Here is a 19,360-nt window from a genome sequence, read left to right as displayed (position 1 = left end):
ATAAGACAAGCAGTTTTATCGTCTTGGGTGCCTGCACGATCTCTCGACTCGAGAACAGTCGAAATTTGGTCTTGTGGGAGCCCTTTGCAAGTTTTCAAATTTTCTCCAGAAATTCCAAATTGCTCTGTCTCTGTCTCTGCCCCTCTGGTATGGCCAAAAATGAACTTCAACACCCAAGACTTGGGTCATGTGTTTATTGGACATCCTCCTTGACCGTTTCAGGTGGTCACCAAGAAATTACTGGAGAATGAGCTCAAAAATGAATTTTGGATCAATTAAGAGTACCTATAGGTAGACTTTTAAACTCCAGAAAAAGTGAAAAAAAAAACAAATTTTCAAAGAAAGGTATCGAATGAGTGATTTTTTCGACAAGATATAGTTTGATGTGTCTACATGATCATCCAACTGGAAAACAATGCAACTTGAAGCCTCCAGTGTGTTTTCAATTTTTTTTTTGAAAATTTCATTTTTTTCATATTTTTTGTAATTTACAAACTGATCAGAAATTCACTTTTGAACGCACCTTTCTTGAATTTTGTGATACTATAACCGTCTAAAAACAGTCGAGAGGGTTCTCAATGAGCACCGAAGTTTATTTTTGGCTCTTCCATAGAGATTTGAAATTTCTCAAGAAAATTAAAGAATTGCTGGAGGCTCCAAGATTGCCCAAAACTGCAATTTGTTGACATGTGAGAGTTCCATTGAAATAATTATCCTCACACTGGTTCATTTTCCTCAAAAAATCTGAATTTCATGACAAAATTTAAAAATTGTCCTTAAAACAATTTTTTTCAATTTTCAAAAATTTTTCAAAAATCAAAAAATGAACTTTGGTTTTTGAAAGTTTGGTTAAGGGGGCTTCAGAACATGATCTTTCGAACTAGCTTGGTTTCGTTGAAATTGGAAACGGTTGCCTTGTAAGATTAGATTTTCCAATAATTTCCAATAGGAAAAATTTGGCTCATCTTCATGGTGCAAAGTAAATTTTATTCAATTTCTTCAAACTGTGTTTGTTCTTTCACATTTAGACATGGGCTGATTGTAAGCATTAAATTCATTAGAAAGTTATTTCGAAAATTGAAGGAGCCATTTTTCAGATTCTCAAAAATGACATTTTAAGCATAAATTCTACCATTACTCCTGAAGACAAACGAGAAAGATCCTTCTTCAAAAATGGTCTATCTTCAATAATTAAAGAAGTAATCTACATATAGACACTTCGAAGTTGAATTTTTAAATTCTAAAAATTTCCAAGCCCTCTGAAAAATTTTTAAATAGAACTTTTTCTGGTTTTTGAACATAAATTCCGGCGTAACTTTTGAAGATAAAGAAGAGAAGATCCACCCTTCTTCGGAGCTCATGAAGCTTCAATTTTTGAATCATTGCCCCATCAAACCTGCTTCCAGGGAAAACTTCAGAAAAAAACCAAATAGACTATTTGGTAAAAGTCATATCACCAAAGTTTCGTTTTAATTTAGGAGTACGACCATCACTTCGGACCATTTCCTTATATTTGTGATATGCCTACCTGATCAATTAAACCCAAGTCTAAAATATACTCATGCTCTCGTTCGTTGAATCACCCTGAACACCCTGTAGACATGAGTATCTAGATATAGGTACCTCAATAATAGACACTATACACTATCAAAACACCAAGATCTCAACTCGCAAATAATTTCCCGCCAAAACCAACGCACCGATGCGATCATCGTACCTCACACTATATGAATTGTACCATCACACGAATGTTTACATCTCGAAACTAACAGAACCCACTGAACTCATTCGAAAATTATTATCGCGTATATTCTGCGGCTCGATTCGAGAAGAAGGAACTTTCACTGATCTAAAAGTCATGTTTTGGCACCTCGATGAGTCGTCGAGTCCCCATCGCTGCTCGGTTTGCTCGCATAAAAAACAATCTATATAGGTAATAAACTAACTGATCGATTATCGATCTGAAAAATATTTCTTAAATTTCCGTCAGTCATTCGGCATAGTAGGTACTACGAGTAGGTAGTAAAGGTATAATAAATCATATAGATTGATGGACGATTCTGTGTGATACGATCCTCTCGCGCCGTTTCCAACATCCAACTCCAGCAACCGACAAAAAATAACGAATTTTTACGTCGTCATAACGTACGTTGTACGTTGGCTTCGAAGAGGAAACAGGTTTTCGTGAATGGTGAAATAATAATTACTTATTCGCAGCGATTTGTAAATTAATTCGCGACAAGAGTGTCGCATTTTAACGAATATTTTCGCCGAGTCTAATTATGGAAAGAAAATATCTGATTCGGGGATGTTGGATGTTCCATTTAAACGAGCGTTAATTTACCTCTTTACCTCTTTTTTTTCTTTGCACTTGGACAAAAAAAAATTATCTCGATTCTACGATGCACATTAATTAATGTAGTGGGAGACTTTGGAACTAAATTTTTTAGCACTGTGAATCATCGAGAGTGGAACTACAATGTGGATTTCCTATCTGTATTCTGTAGTACGATAATTAACGCTTTGGAAACCAGACTGTAATTATTCGGTTCGCTTTTTCGCCATTTCACGAACGTGAATCATTTCTCAATGAACATTACCTATCGTAACGATTCATAAAGCTTTATTTTTTAATTAATAGACTAGATCATTTCCACTGTCTATAATCGGATGCGATATGAATTTCCGACCATCGTTATACTCTGTAATAATCGATATCTACTCGACTAATAGGTATATCACGATATTAAGTAGGTTAATTGAAACCTTTATCGTTGTAATTTTTTCATCACAATTTATCGAGAGAAATCTCGAGTTGATTTTTCCAAAATATTATGATTTTTTTTTTTTTTTTTTCGTGGTACCTATTCCTACGAAGGACTATTATATAGGCAACCTTCATCAACAGCTGCAGGTTTCCATTTGCTGTAAAATATTACGCGAAGAGACTCGAAACAGAAACAAAAATATAGTGAAAGTATATTTCTAATTATTGTTGACACAATTGCGCCGATATTTTCCGCTTTGATACACCGCATAAATTTAGGTAATTTATATGTACACAAATACAAGTACCTATACCTATGTAAGGACGAGTAAGTATAGGTAGCATCCTACATTGTAGTACTAAACAACAACACGACTCCTATGGTATTGGAAATGGGTAATTGAAGAAAGTATATTATAAAGTAGCTCCTTCGCATCGTCGACATCAGTCTATTCATTTTGGCAATCGATATGCAAAATTTTATACCAACGTTATGATTTAATTTTTCGTCAAAGCGGAGCACGATCGATGCAGCAATAAATACCACAAATCTAAAACCTTCAGAGAAAGCGATAACCCTCAACATGCCTCATCGATCGGTATTAAATTTACGACCAGAAGCATTTAATGGTTAACCTAGTATTTTTCTCGATGAATCTGCGGCATTTTTCATCGCATCGCATCTTGATTCTTGAAGTTGAAAGAAAAATGGAAAAAATTTAATTCCAGAAATGTGCAGATTTCCAATACCTTACCAATATATAAATAATACATAATTAGTCAGGTGCAAGGACCTCGAGTCATATCTTAATTCACTTTTACATGTAGTAGTCTGACTGCCTCATCGCAAATTCGATATTTTTTATGTATCCAGCTGCGAGATGATCAATGTTGTTTTTGTTGTTGTTGTTGTTTGGGGAAAATGTTGCTTAATTAACGCGCAACCGGCAGTTGAAATTAATATCGATGAAATTGATAAAATGTTAAGTCATCGCGAGCTGCATCAGAGATTATAATTCGTTGTCAGAAGATACGAGATGCGATCATGGTTTTGGTGTGTGTGTTGACTGTTGATGTTTCATTGATAGGTTAGGTGGGTCTGGGTGTAGGTACCTCAACCTGTACCAGACCAGTTCATGATCGTAATGAAGGTCAACGAGAAGAAAGAGGGGAATTATAACACTCTTGCTTTAATTTTATTCCAACATTTGTTACAATATCTCTTTAATCTCACTCTCTAATCTGGTGATTTTTTTTCCTACGGGCTATGGCAATGAAAAGAATAAGTGATCGTTCTATAGATACCTATGTGATTAAACGTATTTTGATCTAATTTGGTCCATTGTGAAAAAAAAGGCAAGTCGAAACAACTTGCTAAAAATTTAAAATTTCTCTCACAATTGATTGGTGTAGGTGTCCTAAACAGCGTCAACTTTTTCCCAAGGTCATTGACCTTGACAGATTGAAAAAAAATTGAAAAAAATTCACAATCTCACTTCAGTTTACAACAATATTCTCACTTATCCAATAAAATTGAAGAACATTTTTTCCTAACGTACCTAATATTAATTTCCCAGAACTAAACGTTCCCATTTTTAGCTAATTTGGACTCTTCTGTACGATTCTGATTTTCTTCTGCTATTTTGAAATTTTTTCAAAGGTTTGGAAGTGAATTTGAGCAGTTGAATAAATTTTCATTCAAAAATTCTTCACCATCCTTGCGAATTTGAGGCATAAATCCAAAGATGAATTTTGAAAGATGCTATACTTAGATGGGGAAAATTCGTCTTGTGGGTGTAAATTGGTTTCTTATGCAATATTTACACCAAAAAATTCCAAAATATTTTGGATTGGGGGGGGGGGGTTGAGGGCTGAGATGACTGACAAGAATTTTCTGTAATGATGGAGTTTTGGGTTGACCAACTTGAAATTAAAGGCTATGATAACTAAATTTTCAGCTGTTTGTATCAAATTTCCTCACTATCGAAGACATTCAAAATGAGTGAACGTAGGTTGTACTTCCAAATTTGGCTGAAAATGATGAAATTTAACTTTAAAATGGAGACAAGCTAAATTATTTTATTTTTTGAATAAAAATTTGAGATTATGGATTCAAAAATCACGCTTGATTCATCCGATCGCAATTCGCTGAAACGAACCACAATCACATGAAAACTCAAAAAAATTGGAGAAAAATTTAAACTCAGAATGTTGCATAATTTGTATTTTGAGAAGTTTTGAGAGGGGAGGGGATAAAGGGTCGATGTCAAGTCAGAAACCAATGGTTTCCAATATCCTACCTTATTGCACGTTTTCAAAAATTTTTCAAAAATCAAAAAACGAATTTGGGCAGATTTTTTTTTACAAAGGTTTCAAAATATTTATTCTTTTCAAAATTCAATTTTAATTTACACTTTAAGAGGGGAGAAGGGCGACATCATTTCTCAGAAATTGATGAAATTTCATTCACTAGAACGAACAAGAATCACATTAAAACTCCAAAAATTTGGAGAAAAATTTAAACTCAGACTGATGTAATTTGTTTTTTGAGAAGTTTTGAGGGGGGGGATAAGGAGGTCCATGTCAAGTCAAATACAAATGGTTCCCAATAAGCTGTTTATAACTATTGCACGTTTTCAAAAAATTTTCAAAAAAAACGAATTTGCGCAGTTTTTTCTACAAAGGTTTCAAAATATTTATTAATTTCAAAATTCAATTTTAATTTATAATTTAAGATAGGGGAGAAGGGTGAAATAATGTCTCAGCAAATTAATCAAACTTCATGAGTTCAAGAATAATTTTTTATATTGGCATATTAAATTTTGAAACTTTAAACCATCGTAAGAACGTGATAGTTTTGTTCAGAAATTAAAAATTTTTACTTCAGTTTTTTGACATCCTTTTATAACTTTTTTTCAACCCCCCACCCCCCCCCCCCTCCACCAAAAATTCCTACACAAAAAATCGAAAACACGAGTTTTTTATTTTCAAAGCATATTCCCTGAGAAGGATCACGTTGAGGTTGTTAAATATAGTCTGGGACTAGAATTACTTACTCGTGATTTTTTTCATAATCAGAGCCCATCAAAAGTGCAGCCTTCGGCATTTTAAATTAAATTTTCAAAAATTGCGAAAATCGCCCAATAATTAAAAATACCACGCAGCATGATTTTAAAAAAAAAATACCTACCTTAACTAAAAATTAATAAACTGAAATGTTATTTTATTATTGCTCATTAAGTTGATGAGTAGGTATTCAACCACAAAAATACCTTTACTCAGGGCCTATTCTAAGGAAAATTTGGAGCTGCGCAAACATAGCTCACAATGCGACTGATCAGAAATGATGATGAAGGCCCGAGCAAAGCGAGGGCAAAAGCCTTTGAAAATTAATGATTTTTCAGAAGTAAAACGACATTAAGTACCTATTTTTAATGCAAGAAGTCAATTTTTCTACTCTTCACTAATTTTGGTCAGAGAAAGGACAGAAAAATGATCTCGCCCGAGCGAAACGAGGGTGAAAGCTGTGAAAAATTGATAATTCGAAATGCAAAACAACATCAATCTTGATACAGAAAGTTAAATTTCATGGCATCAAAATTTTTTGTTTTCAGGAAATTAAAACATTTTCAAATGTAGGAATACGAGGGCAAAAGCTCTCAAAAATTCACAATTCTTCATTTTTTCAGGACAAAATTAAGTATAAGTACCTGTTTTCAAATTGTTTATGAATTTTTGACAAAAAATAGGACCTTTTTTTTGGTATTTTAGCAAAAAATTGGGACTTTCTGGTACATAGTTATAACAGGAATGAAGAGAGGCCGTCTTTTGGTAAATTTCATGTGAAACAGTATTATTTCTAATGTGAGAATAAGACAATTTGTCTACTCTCTAATTTGTAATCAGAGAATGTAAAGGGAAAATGATTTGGCCCGAGCGAAGCGAGGGCGAAAACTTTTGAAAATTTTTATTTCAAAGAAGTAAAAATCCATGGTTTTTGGTAATTTTCTGATTTTTCGAACTTACACAAATACTTCTCATATTCATTGTCTATCTTTATGACTTTTGTGTTTGTTCAAAATTGTTTTTTAATGAGTAAAATGAAAAATGTACGCAGCTGAATTTTTGAAACTGCGCAAACTAATTTGGAACTACACACATTTTTTTTGGAACTGCGCAAAATGTGCGGAGCTGCGCCTTAGAATAGGCCCTGCCTTTACTTACCTAATGAAGTTATTTCACATCCACGAGCATATATCTACCGCAATCTTTTTACTATGTTGTCAAAGAATTTGCGTAGGTAAAACACTAGAACACATTCTCAATGTTAAAAGTTTCTCTCACTTTACTCGTACGAATATAAAATGTCTACACAGACAGTCCTCAGCATGCTGAATACTATAATGAGTTCATTTGAAACACGTGTAGGAAGATTTGTGGCAACATCAACCTGAGACTGCAATACTATGTAGATGTACATGTCAACAATTAATCAACTGTAGGTACGAACTATCAACTTGAAGGTGAAGGAAGAAAACTTTCAAATTTAAAATTGACGAAGAAATGGAAAAATTAACGTTGAAATTGTTGAAAAAGGCAAAAATTTGATGAAAATAAATACCTCGTAATGTTGAAGTATAAACTTGAATGAATTGCTCTGAATCAAAGAAATTCATACAAATTCACAAAATTTCTGATTTTTTACCTGTCTATGAATATTTCAAATAACTGAAGCATCATTTCAATAATTTTTGAAATGTTTCGTTAATTTTTGTGAATTGTCAATAATTTAATGCCTTTTATTTTTGACAACTCTTGGTGATTTTTTTTGTTGCAAATTTTATATACTTTTTTTTCAACAATATTTTATTTGATAAATATTTGCAAAATTCAATTCCATTCTGATGATTTTTTTTTCAAATTCTTGTCATTTTCAAAATATGATTTTATTGATTTTCAAACATTTTTTGATGGATTTAGCGCAATTTTTGGAATATTGACAAATTTCCAAGTGATTTATGAGATGCCAATTTAATCCCACTTGAAAGAAAAACTCCATGTTATAATAATAAGTAAGTGATTTTCGCAAAATTTCATTCCATTTTGATAATTTTATAAAAATTATTAATTGTAAAATTGTAAATTTTTTTTTCATGTTCTAAACCTTTTTTTATACGATTTTGTACAAATTTCGCTACATTATACCAATTTTCTGTCTGTAGTGGTTTAACAAACTTTTTAGTAGTTTTTCCAAAATTTACAACCAATTCTACAATTTTTATAATTTTTAGTGTCAATTTTTTTTATTTATAATTTACATGTTTTTTTCTTCAAAATTTTGTTCAAATTCAGAGAAATTATTACAATTTTCGTTTCTCATTGTCTCATGTCATTTCAGCCAGTTCTAAAAATATTTTCATGATTTTTGCTTTGTTTTTTGTTTGTTTGTTTTTTTCAAGTGTAGGTCCACTGAACTGAAATTTCGTCAGTTTTTGACAAGATTGAGTAATTTTTATGCAAATACGAGTAGGTATCAAAAATTTTGTTTCTTTTGATAAAACTCGATTTTTGCAAAATTTCATTCCATAATGTTGAACTGTCAAAATTCGTCAAACAATGTTTCCAAACTGCACCAAGTCCATTTTCAAGGTTTCAGAGGTTGCAACGCCATCTAGCATGAAGTCGCAGTCCAAAATGGCTGATTTCTACATTTCCAAACTGTACTAAGTACCATGAATTTCGTATCAATATTTTTTTGGGCTTATAGTTAGTGCAGTTTGGAAACATGCTTCAATTTCAATTTTTATATTTTTTAAAAAAGTCCACATTAGGTTTGTGATTTGATAATTTTTCATAAGTGGAATTTCATTGATGATTTTTAAAGAACAAAATAAGGCTTTTGCTCCGGACCCATTTTGACCCTTTGTCCCTTTCATACAACATGAGTCATGAGCTTTTTAATTTTCACTTGAAATATCTCATCAGCAAATCTTAACTACCAATCAACTTCGGCAGCTGAAAATTATTTAATTGCGAGTATAAGTTCGACATTCCGAATCGATTGAGGCAGGTGAATCGCAAATCCAAGGCAACATTAAAAAGTGCATTTTATTTTTGAAATTCCTTAAGAAAGGTCAACTTTTGCTAAAGGGTGCAGATCGGTTCAAAAATGGTGGTGACTTCAGGTAATTGATGTAAAATTTTATGCTTTACAATTTGGTCTCCTTTATTTTTTTTTCGAGGCTCTTAGTTTTTCCCATTTATTGGGGGGGGGGGAGAAGGAAACGTTGGAGATTTCCTGCGATGTTTTTACGTATGACAAATATCAATGTTTGGAGAAAATTAAGGAGCATACGAAAAAAATGATGAGATATATTTCGTACCAAAAAGGGGGGAATTTTGTTTTTTTCAAAAGACTTTGTTGTTGAGATATTTAAAAAAATTTCATCAAGCTCAACTTTACTAATTTTTTTTTGGAGCCACCCTTCTGGGTATATTAAGTCACTTTTGAAAAAAGAATCCCCTTCTACACTTCCTTTCCACGTCACTCTCGATATAAAAAATTCAATATCAAACATCTACGTAACATCTCTGCTCTCTTTAATGGCAAAATCATAAAAAGAAATCGATATTTCGGCATGAAATAGATAGAAATTATTGCAATTAATATTGAAAATGTCTACCGGTTGGTTGAACATGACCAACGACACCATCACGTTTCAAGTTCATTTTACTGGTAGCCTACTATGTACATACATTTTTACCGCACACAATAGCCAACACTTGCTCCAATTTCATGGCAACGATCGCGATCGGAAATTGACCAGATGTGTGGGCAGTCCTCAGTGGTTAGCCAGTGGAGACAAATATTTACCATCCAAACAAAAAACAAACACTCGAATGACACTCAAAAAACTTTTTATTTACTTTTAAGCAAATTATGAAAAAAAAAATCACCCACAAAGCCTTCTCGAACTTACCTACGTATTTGTGTATTTTGATTCAAGTATCGTCAACTCGAACTCATCGTCCCTACCGCAATCGCACATTTTCAAGCTCATTACCATTTCGAGGCGACATTGTAGAATAAATACGAGTATGCTTTCTCGTATATGGTACCATGGTATACTAGTCAGGCATTGTTTTTCCAGCATTCTATGTCAAGTATGTGAGTATGGTAAACCGATGAAAATGATGGGTTCAACGCAGACAGACTGCGAGGCGCGAGGATCTCCGCTCTCTGTACACAGTAGCCTACGTACCTACAATTTTCAGAGGTAAAAAAACCGTCTACCACCTGGTTTTTTCCTAACACGTCACACTTCCTGACTTTATAATTCTCCCTTCTCACCCTGGCTGGCGATCGTTATTCATTTGTAATATACTTCCTGCGTATACCTGCATTAGTAATTTGGTTGGTACTATGTTCATTTAGTTCATATATTTACTAGTTATACGTGGGAGTACCTATGTAGGTATACTTTGTGTCGTATGTGTCTTTATTCTTCGGGCTAACGTGAAATATTAAAAAAAAATATGTCTTTCGGTCATCGAAATGTTTGAAAAAATTCGCGCTTTTCTTTATAACTTTTCGGCGGTTAAAAATGGCGGCGAGTTTATTCGCAAAAGATCATCGTCATTGCATCGTTTCAGCAAACGGCATCGTCATCGCCGGTCTCGGGTGTTGGTGCATCGAGTAAATTCGAGAAAATCATACAACAAGACGACTCGTACTCGTCGCATGGACTCGTATCAGATGGCCGTGAACGTAAATGAAAGTACGGCATCAGACGAAAATGCCAAGGGCTGCGATAAAAATCCGGTCTGCTCAACTTGTTCCTTAAGTGGTCATTGTTCTACTTCTACGGGTTACTACTCTTACTACAGCGAAGAAATTATTAATAATACAGAGAAACTTATTGAAAGAGAAATACTAGTAGATGGAAGCGAGGACGAGACCAGATCGCCGATGAAGAAAGTTGTAGATTCCGCGGAATGTCAAAGTGCATCAATCAGCTGCTCACCGGCATCGGCATCGCCATCGCCAGCCCCATCGACCAATGATGAAACACCAGTCTCACCAAAATCTGCTAACTCTTCTTCGTATTTGCATATTTCAAAAAACTCATACAGAATGAAAGTTGATAATCTCAGGTTTGACGACTCTCAAAGTATATTTATTCTTTTCTAAGAACGTATAGATAGGTATAAGAGGTAGGTACCTATACTTATACTATGGGTAATAAATTCGCGCTCGGTTTATGACATTCCTCCCTCTCCTGGCCCGTATCATCGGTTTCTTACGAATGTATATAAGGTGTGATGGTCGATTGATGGCTATTTTTATGTATTAATATCATTTTACAGGTAGATGTTTTTACGAGTGATTTTTATATAAATTAAGAACCTGTAGGTATGTTTGAAAATACTGGTGTGGATTCTTGAAGATTTTTACGATGATGTGGGCTCTATGAGTTGGAATGGTGAATCGCGAGAATGAAAAGTGATTACCTATTGAAATTACAACTTTTGGCTTTCAACTTACGAGAAACTCGAACTTTTTACTTTGACTTTCAGCTACTTGTACATATATACCTATTCAGAGGGATGGATTTCGAAAAAACAAGGTCGGAGGAAATTCAACGGACCTTCATTGTGAGTTGAAAGTCACTCAGAAAATTTTTTGGCTCCGGAGGTGCCCCTGGAATGGAGATTTGGGCTCTCAAAGAGGAGGCATTTTCGAAAAAATCGTAGTTTTTTCATTCTTTATTTCCTGATTGTGAAATTACAAGTTTGATCAAAATCGGTTCAAACGTTCCTGAGGAATTGAATTTCTAATGAATTTAAAGTCCCATTTCACCCCTCACAGATTTTCACATACCTAATTTTGTTTGCGATTAAATTCGAAAGCTGTGAAGTATTGAATTACTTATGTCAATCGTCGTTGATTGTAAATTTAACAAAAATGTAAGTAAAAAATAACAAAAATGAAAATACAACAACAAAATAAAAAAAAATCCAACAAAAATATAACAAAAATTCAACAAAAATGTAACAAAAGTAAAACAAAGTACCTATCTAAGCTAAGGTACCTAATATGTACAAAAATGTACCTATAACAAATTATAGATTGCAGCACAAATCAGGAATAGGAAGACATTTTCACAAATTTTTTCTTTATCTTCATGGACTTGCATGTGGTCAAAATACATATATACCCCAAGTATTTCATTTTTGATTGCTTCATATGTTTTGCATGAGTTTAAAATAAATGTTGGATTGTCACATTAGGGGTGTTCAAGCGCTCTACAGAATTTACAGAAAACTTTAAAAATTAGGTTTTTGAGCGCTTATGACAGACTCAAAATGGACTGCAGACTGCTGTAATGCAATTTTACAGAAAACTGTAAAAAAAATTCTCAGTATGTTTTCTGTAATTACTGGAAGTTTTTGTAATTTGCTGGAGGGCGCTTAAACCATGGATGGTAACCATAACCATAATTTTTAACCAAAATGAATTTTAACAGCTGTAAAAATCTCATTTTAAACTTAAAATATGACAATTACTTATTATGATTTTTGACCAAAAAAAATGGCTCAGTTCGTCTCAAATTTCCTTTAAACTTAAAAAATGCATATTTTCTGGTCATGAAATCGTGTTTTTTTTTTTGCTTTTTCCAATTTTACCATGCACAGTTACTTTTACCCAGGCCCAGGCTGCAGATGCACTTTTTTGGCAAAGCTGCATACCGATAAACATAAACGGTATTGGTATCTGGTATTGGTATTTAGCATATAGTTTCCAAAATGGTATTGGTATTTTGGTATTCTCTAGTAGAATTTTGGTATTTCGGTATTGGCATTTTATTTTTGATCTGCAAGCTGGCCTAAAATTTTTGATCCGCAAGTGGTACTCATTTCTTTCATTGAATTTTTAGCTACTCTCTCAAATTCCGAATAAAATGCAATAGGTATAAGAATATAAAAATTGGTGAAGCTAAATGTAAGTTTGGACAAATAGAACTTTGAGTTTGAAAAATTTCAAAAAAATTGCTATTAAAGTGCATCCTTGATTTATAAGGTCCCGCTTGTGGGTAGGAAATTTTTGATCCACAATTGGTACTTTTTGGGTCTCAGATTTTTTCCCTGTAACTTTTTATCCGTGAAACATTGAAATTGTTCCCAGTGATAGGTTGTTATGGAAGCTACCTTCTATCAATGTATGAGTAGTGAGTACAATTTTACAATTAGGTGAAAAAACTGCAACGAGGCCAAAAACCACAACTGGGCCACTGGCCCGGTTGCAGTTATTTTATTTCAGAGGGTTACAAAAACAGCCCCACAGACGCCTGTTTAGAACAAAAAAAATTTTCCCCAATATTTTGTGGAGGAAGGTTTCCTTAACAAGTAGGTACAGATGATAAAATTTGAAAAATGTTGAAATTTACACCCTACAGAATTTTTTTAAAAAGGTGATCCGAAACTGGTACTTTACCTTATAATTTTATAATCAATCAAAAAATTCAAAATACCAATACCAAAAGTACACCATTGAAAAAAATTTTGGTATTGGTGTTTTGGTATTACAGTGGAACCTCAATAACTTGAAACTCTTCAACTTGAAAACCTCTATTAGCCGAACTAACCTCCATTCCCCTTGAAATCTCCATAACACTCAATGCTAACTTTACTTGGATAAGTCGAAATTGACTACACAAACCAGTCGTAACTTGAAGCTAAAATCTTGCCGAAAATAGCAAGAAAGCCTCTACATATAAGTCGTACATTGTTGAGCATTTACCTCTATAACTAAAATATTTTTCAATTCATACTTCTATCTTTTATGCACTTACATATCTCAGTTGTAACTCCAAGCTAAACTTTTTCCAAAACTAGTGAGAAAGCCTCTATAAATCGTACGTTGTCTGGCATTTACCTCTATAACTCGAATATTTCAATTCATACTTCTACCTTTTGTGCACTTATATATCTCTCCATTCATTCATTTTGTAAGACCTCTATAACTCGAATCAGGGCCGACTCTAGTTAACAGGCCGGTATGTAACGTTTGGCAACTACACTGTTTTTGCAAAAATCACACCAAATCCAAAAATTTTCGAACTAATAGATAGCATTTTTTATTCCCTACAAAAAAGGTTTACTGCACTTTTTCTGTAAAAATGATATTTTTCAACTAACTGTGATAAACATCAACATTACATCATACATCTTATGCAGAAATCAAAAAGTCAGCCCACAATGCCAAAAATGATACCAAGCTCAAAAATTATTGCATGAATAGAACGCTTTTTTAATTTCCTGCAAAAAAGGTATACTGCAATTTTCATGTAAAAACGATATTTTCTGAGTAATTGCGATTTATATTAATGTGTCGTCTTAGGGATAAATCAAAAAGTCAGCCCACAGCACGTATTGCGAAGTTTCAGTATACCGGCCTTTAACTGGAGTCGGCCCTGCTCGAATGCTCTCAAAATCTTACCTGCATAACTCGAAACTGATTATCTCGAAAACCTCTATAAACCGAATGAATGACCATTCCCCTCAAATTTCGAGTTATCGAGGTTCCACTGTAATACCGTTTCAAAAACTTTGTTGGTATTTTGTAAATTGGTACTTCATCTGTCTGCCAATTGGTATTGGTAAAACAGTATTTGTAAATTTTTTCAAAATTTGCCAGTATTGCCAGTAGATATTGGTATTTTGGTATTGATATTGGTATACAGCCCTGCTGGTTTTTTTACATTAAATGCTAATAAGGTAATTGTTGATAAATGAAAAAAAAAACATACTTACCCTTAATTTTTTTTGGTCATAACAGTAAATAGAGGTTTTATTTTTGAGTGATTTTTAGTACTTATCAATATGTATGTATATATCAATACCCCCCCCCTCCTCAAGTATTGATAATATCAATACTTTTCAATTGACTTCATGGGAATGAGTAGTCATGCCAAGCCAGACAGAAGACAGAACTCGATAGTGTAAATATATTTTTTTTCTTGACAGAAATTACATCATTAACACCAAAAATTAATGCTCAAATACAAATTACAAACCAAAAAAAGACGCATAGTGGAGATAAGAATGTAAAAACGTAAATATCGATACTCATGCGATAGTGCAAAGTATCGATATTATTGATAAATATCAATACTCATAAGACCTCTAACTATAACCCTTAGCTACCTGTAACCATGTGAATAATTTTGAAAAAAATAACCACTATAAAAGTAACCGATATTTTTTTTTCATTTTGGTTTCCATCTCTGGCTTGAACACCCCTATTTACATTACAATACATGCTTCACAATTCTTGAGGGATTTTTCAGTAAATAGTGACCTAAGTATGTGTAAATTCTGTGTGTCCAATAAGTTTCTGATTTAAATTTTTGGGACGAATGAAAAAAGTTATTTCACAAAACAGCACTTCTCCAAATTTGAAGGAGTTGAGTGATCGAATTTTTAGGGAAAAAAGTGAACGAAAACGAATATAGATACAATATTGTGGATACCTTCTCTACTCGCCAAACTATGTACTTATCTACAATGTATTTGTGTACCTACCAGTTTTACTAGGCAAACCTTCGCTAATAACAGCTCAAGATTTGCCATAGAACTTGAATCATTCGAGCATTCGATTTACGATCCAGATAATAACTCTCGGTTTAACGTACCTACGAATACGATATTTTACTCGTCTGTATACTTACCTACCTAGTTAATTTGTGTTATGAAACAAATCACCGGTATCTTCGAATAAATCTCGACGAAGGAACTTAAATCATCGTACGGATAATTTGTCAAATCTATTATTAAAAATGGATGAATGACGGACGGATCGATTAAAAATGAGAAAGTTTATACTGTTTTCATGATTAATGGTCCGAAAACCAAACTTTATAACTGTAACGTCTTCTTCATCTCTCTAAATCTTATCCAATGCAAACGCGAACCTTTCAGTTTCTGCTTCCTTAGCCTATTACTTATCTATACCTACCTACCTATACAGTTAACGTAAGCTCTCGAAGTGTTTGAAAATCGAAAGTACCTACACACTACACAGTATTTAACAACTCGTGGAGCATTTCGTTCGATGAAAGGTCAATGGATTAAATTCGTGTGTGACAAAGTCAGCGCCGCCATCGTTAGTACTTATGCGCCCTATTCCTATCATTGTGGTATTTTCTCATAGCTTATTCATAGACCAGATAACTCTACTCTTGTATAATACATCAGTGTTCATCTGCTTCAGGCTACTTCTGGTTATATCTTTTGTGCTTTAGATAATCGATATGGTTATAGTACCTACTTCGTACTTGAGAAATATAAAAGATCAGAAAAACCGTTACATTTTAGATCGTGTTGATATTTTATGTCATTAAAAAATGTTCAGCCCACATCCTGCCAATTCTGAATTCTTGAGGAATATTTTTCATAAAAAGATGAACTTAATTAGGGATTTGCAACTTTGCCTCACAGTGCGAATGAAATTGAAAAATAGGTACTCGTGACTAAAAACTTTTTAGTTGCAGGAGAGTGAGTAAAGTATATAGAGATAAAATATGTCATTGTATCATTTCCCATTGAATCATTTTCGAACCAGAAGGTAGGTATTCAATTCATTACCAGTTCATTATGCAGTTTGGATTATCAGTTGATGCAATCAAACTCGTCAAACATCAAGTCCAAGGTTACCCCGTAGCATTTAATTTAAAATGCAAATTTTTTGGTGATTTTGATCATTGTTCTCAGCGTCCTGCTCGTCTTGACATTGTAAACCACAAAATGATATTTTGGAAATGGGATAGGAGGCTTTCGTTAAAATCGTTCGAAAATTATTTTAAAAAATACATAATTATATATGTATACGTACATATTTAAGTGCCTACTTAATTAAAGTTTGGGCTTCCACTCTTGAACTTAGAACTTCAACTTCCCAAGTCTGTTTTGATCTCTCATCCACCCCCCCCCCCCCCCAAGAAAGGAATGGGATTTAAACTGAAATCGAACATTATTATTAGCTTAGTCCTTATTATGTACTTATTTGCAAGGGAGGTACACCAAATGGCAAACAAATTTTTTGAATCGAGCGAAGAAAAATTAAAAGATTTACCAAAAATACACCACCACTCACCTGGCTCAATTTCAGGTTCAAGAATTTCATTTTTTTTGTTTTTAGTAAATTTTAGATTCAATTATTTTTCATCTATTTCCATGATAACATTCAAAATTTGATCGAATTGCTGTAGATGGCTGAAATTTGCTTTATGCTCTGGTTATATTTCTGATGAAAATAAATTAGTTAGTGGTAGTTTTGAGTCATTTTCGAGCCTTCAGCATACCTACTTTTGGATTCTCTAAATTTTGGAATGAAATTCATTGCCTTAAATAAATTGTTCCAGCTGATTCAAATTAATTTTTATTGATTTACCTATCTACGTGTTTTGTTTCATTTTTGAAACTTGAAAAATCCAAAAAATTTCTAGAGGCTCCGGGGGGGGGTTTCTTTAATTTCTTTAATTTTTTAATTTTCATTTTTTTTTTTAATAATAATCCCTGGAAAAAGTTTTAGGTCTAATTTAAATGATGGAAATGGACTTTGAAAATTGTGCCTAAATCTATCGAAAGGTCACAACTACAGGTACCTACTAATTCCTATTTTTTCCCTTTTTATGCCAATTTTTCTGATGACTGGAAAAATAAGAAATTTGCTGGAAGTTCCAGAGTGGCCAGAAACTGCAACCAATCAATGGGGGGGGGGAGGTTGAATACAGGACGGATGTGAACGAAGAATTTCAGTTCTCTGCCTTAATTTGTGGAATTTTTTTTGCAAACAAATTTTATTGTTTTTTAAACTTTTTTTTATTTTGAAAACTTTTCTCAAGAGTCCAAAAACGAATTTTTAACGTTTAAAATTTTGTTTTTGAATTTTTTAGAATAGATAAGAATGTTTTTGGTTAAATTTTCAAAAAAATCTGCGAGTTCCGAAAATCGAAAATATTTTTTGTCAGTCGTGAGAGGCCACTTCTTAAGGGAGGGGGGAGAGGGGCGTTGTTCAAATCAGTCAAGTGTGTTAGCACTTCAACTGCAAACAGTGAATGTCTTTCGAAATTGATAAAAACAAATTTATCAGTTTGTAAGGTCAATGAGACTATGAATACGAATTTTAAAATGTTCACCGAGTTTTGAAATTAGAAAAATTGAAAGTTGGATTTTTAATAAATTATTTGAAGGTTCAGCTTTAAAAATGAATTTCAAACTCGTTGCATAGATGAAGACGTAACTTTTTGTGGTTATTCGTATTTCAATTGGGAACTTTCAATGTAATTATGATATATTATCAATTTATACGTTTTCTGAGGTGCTGAATTTGAAATATTACCTCATTTTTTGACCTTTGTTTGTCCACGCCTTCCCAGAATGACCCCTATGACAATCAAAAGTTGAAAACATTGAGAAAATTACGATGGGTATCGTATGGTGTAAACTCACTTATACCTAATGAATTTTCAGAGTAAAAAAATCCTCTACTGATTTCATTTGGATATATATTTTTTCAAAATTCCAGATCATAACAGATCTGTTCACATCCAATCAGGTCTCTTAGGAGAGTATCCGGAGATCCAATCATTTCCTGATTTCCTTCTGAGAATTTATTTTGGTACCTACCTAATTCCATTAAAATCAACTTTTCCTGGTGTTTTTTTAAACTCTCGAAAATTTTTAAAACTAGTGGTACTTTAAGGTTCAATTTGAGGCTGAAGTTCATTATATATTACATCGTCGCTCTTTCAGCATCATTCTCCATCTTCTCATTCAATTCCTGTTGTCTTTTTCTAAAAAAATGACCATTTATGTGACCTTCTCTCTCGCTCACCCCCCCCCCCATAAAGATCATAAAACCAAGCATTTCCTCAAACTCCAACACCTCATGGCTCACACCTACGCAGCAAACACAAGTGAAAGGATAAGTCACAAAATGCAAATACCAATGACATAAAAAAAAAGCTCGAAAGAATATTATCAGCGTCAGCATCGTCGTAATCGATTATAACAATCCGGGTGTCACGACTGATTAATTATTATTCAACGCGAAACATTTGGTTGACAAGTATTATACTCGTCGTCGTTTACAAGGAGGTAGATGTAAAAACGACAAAAAAAAACAACGGTTACATTAATGTTATTTGTTGTTTTATCGCATCAAGAAAATCTAAACGATTATAAAGGTTTACGTGTCGTGTATACGAGTATTGCGTAAATAATTAACCCATAAAATTTACTCACAATAAAATTTAGAACACTGGGGATCGCCGGATCGGTGATTGGAGATGGAGAGGATTCGGATATGGATTGGAAATTTTCAAAATGTACCGCAAATTCGAGGCCGTACAAATTGTAATTAGTCGAGGTAAAACACATATCCGTTCTTTGTTTCCGTTTCATAGTGTAAAAGGTATGACTATCCAGGTAGGTATGGTAAGGTATGAGTATATGGCATACACACGTTGTCTACTATCATTATCTTAGCTTGCAGAGTGTACATTTCACTCATTACATATTGCCGGATTG

At 33.3% G+C, this 19,360-nt stretch overlaps 1 protein-coding gene across 2 annotated transcripts in view; it reads left to right on the top strand.

Moving 5' to 3' along the window:
• The window catches only part of f (forked), a 102,793-nt gene that overhangs the window by 4,019 nt on the left and 79,414 nt on the right, over positions 1–19,360 (top strand). The gene's annotated exons all lie outside the window — the stretch shown is intronic.

This window comes from Planococcus citri, chromosome 4 (genome assembly GCF_950023065.1).
Source record: "Planococcus citri chromosome 4, ihPlaCitr1.1, whole genome shotgun sequence".
Classification (NCBI taxonomy): domain Eukaryota; kingdom Metazoa; phylum Arthropoda; class Insecta; order Hemiptera; family Pseudococcidae; genus Planococcus; species Planococcus citri.
This window is presented reverse-complemented; position numbering and strand designations above follow the sequence as displayed.